Source organism: Triticum dicoccoides, chromosome 3B (assembly GCF_002162155.2).
Source record: "Triticum dicoccoides isolate Atlit2015 ecotype Zavitan chromosome 3B, WEW_v2.0, whole genome shotgun sequence".
Classification (NCBI taxonomy): domain Eukaryota; kingdom Viridiplantae; phylum Streptophyta; class Magnoliopsida; order Poales; family Poaceae; genus Triticum; species Triticum dicoccoides.
Window position 1 is genome coordinate 710,760,089 of NC_041385.1, and position 2,955 is coordinate 710,763,043.

The following is a 2,955-nucleotide window of genomic DNA, read 5'->3' on the forward strand; positions in this document are numbered from 1 at the left end:
GGGTTGCTTTGGAGGATACTTCTCTGAAGTGATTTTCAGGGAAGAAAATGAATACTTTTCTTTTATGAAAAATATTCCTTGGGCTTTTGTTGGAGTTTTTTAGAGAAGCAAAGATGAGCTAGGGGTGGATGGGTCACTTGCGTGAAAATCAAGGGTAGCCCCAAGTGATCAAGTCCATTTGAATTGATTCAAAACTCCAAATCCAAAGCAAATGCAAAGAAAGTCCGGAGAAAGAAAGAGGGCAAATCCAGGCTGTCACATTACACCCTGGGCATATTCTCGCGGTGCTTAGGCGAAGCCCTGCGTGGATCACTTCACCATCACCGTCACCACACCGTCGTGCTGATGGAACTCATCTAATTCCTTGACATCTTGCTGGATCAAGAGGACGAGGGACGTCGTCGAGCTGAACGTGTGCATAACTCAGAGGTGTCGTACGTTCGATACTTGATTGGTCAGAGCTAGAAGAAGTTCAACTACATCAACTGCATTGTCAAATGCTTCCGCTTTCGGTCTATGAGGGTACATAGACATACTCTCCCCCTCGTTGCTATGCATCTTCATGGATAGATTATTGCGTGTGCGTAGTGATATGTCTCCATCGTATCTGCTTTTCCAAACTATTTTGCCCTTGTTTTGGACTCTGATATGCATGATTTGAATGGAACTAACCTGGACTGACGTTGTTTTCAGTAGAATTGCCATAGTGTTATTTTTGTGCAGAAATAAAAGTTCTCGAAATGACCTGAAACTTCACGGAGATCATTTTTGGAATAAATAAAAAATATTGGCGAAGGAATCAACCGAAGGGGAACCACACCCTATCCACAAGGATGGAGGGTGCGCCCACCCTCCTGGGGCGCACCCTCTATCCTTTTGAGTCCCCTAGACCTCCACCGACCTCAACTCCAACTCCATATATTCACATTCGGGGAGAAAAAATCTGAGAGAAGCATTCATTGCGTTTTACGATACGGAGCCGCTGCCACCTCCTCTTCTTCCTCCGGAGGGCAGATCTGGAGTCCATTCGGGGCTCCTGAGAGGGGAAATCGTCGCCGTCGTCATCATCAACCATCCTTCATCACAAAGTTCATGATGCTCACCGCCGTGCGTGAGTAATCCCATCGTAGGCTTGCTGGACGGTGATGGATTGGATGTTAAATCGAGTTAGTTTTGTTAGGGTTTGATCCCTAGTATCCACTATGTTCTAAGATTAATGTTGCTATGACTTTGCTATGCTTAATACCTATCACTAGGGCCCGAGTGCCATGATTTCAGATCTGAACCTATTATGTTTTCATGAATATATTTGTGTTCTCGATCAAATCTTGCAAGTTATAGTCACCTACTACGTGTTATGATCCGGCAACCCCAGAGTGACAATAGTCGGGACACTTCTCAGTGATGACCATAGTTTGAGGAGTTCATGTATTCATTAAGTGTTAATGCCTTGATTCGGTACTATATTAAAACATGGCATTAATATCCCTTAGTTTCCAATAGGACCCCGCTGCCACGGGAGGGTAGGACAAAAGATGTCATGCAAGTTCTTTTCCATAAGCATGTATGACTATATTCGGAATAAAATGCCTACATTATATTGATGAATTGGAGCTAGTTCTGTGTCACCCTAGGTTATAACTGTTGCATGATGAATGACATCCGACATAATTATCCATCATTGATCCATTGCCTACAAGCTCGTTTCATATTGATCTTTTGCTCCATTACTTTTTCGTTGTCACTGTTACAATTACTACAAAACTACTATTGTTACTTTTGCCACTATTACCGTTACTTCCATACTACTTTGCTAGTAAATATTTTGCTGCAGATATTAAGTCTTTCAAGTGTGGTTGAATTGACAACATAGCTGCTAATACCAGAGAATATTCTTTGGCTCCCCTTGTGTCGAATCAATAAATTTGGGTTGAATACTCTACCCTCCAAAACTGTTGCGATCCCCTATACTTGTGGGTTATCAAGACCTTTTTCTGGCGACGTTGCCGGGTAGCATAGCTCTATTCTCTGAGTCACTTGGGATTTTTATCTGTTGGTCACTATGAGGAATTTGAAAGATCAAAGAACCAAGATTTTTCCCTCAACTACGAGGGAAGGTAAGGAACTGCCATCTAGCTCTACACTTGATTCACCTTCTGTTTTGAGTAAACTTGTGACACCTACACATGCTATTGATTCTGATATGTCGCATGTTATTGATGATGCTTCTTCTGCTATGCATGATGCTTATGATGAAATTACTTCTCTGCTTGATAATACTGTGCCACTAGGTGAATTTCTTGATGAACAACTTGCTAGGGTTAGAGAGAATAAATTACTGAAACTGATGATATTATTGAAACTGAAGATTATGATTCTCCCCCTAGATATGAATTGCTTGTTGTACCTGAGGGTTATATTATGGATGAGGAAACTGCTAGAGACTTTCTTGCTTGTAATGATAGAGATGATCTTAAGAAACTGTTAGACAATAGCTGAAAGAAAATTCTTTGAATGTTAGAATGCAATATGACCCTATGTTTGCTACTTCACCTATCTTTGTCACTGATAAGGATTATGTATTCCCTATCGGTCCTAAGTTAATTACTTTGGTTGAATCTGATCCTTTCTATGGTTATGAATTTGAAACTGTTGTGGTACATCTTACTAAATTGAGTGATATAGCCACCCTATTTGCTCATTAGGAAAAAATTCGCTATTACTATATTCTTAAACGGTTTCCTTTCTCACTAAAGGATGATGCTAAGTTATGGTTTAATTCTCTTGCTCCTGGTTGTGTGTGTAGTCCCCAGGATATGATTTACTACGTCTCTCAGAAATATTTTCCTGCTCATAAGAAACAAGTTGTCCTAAGGGAAATATTTAACTTTGTGCAAATTGAACAAGAGAGCCTGCCACAAGCTTGAGGGAGGCTTCTCTAGTTACTTAATGCTT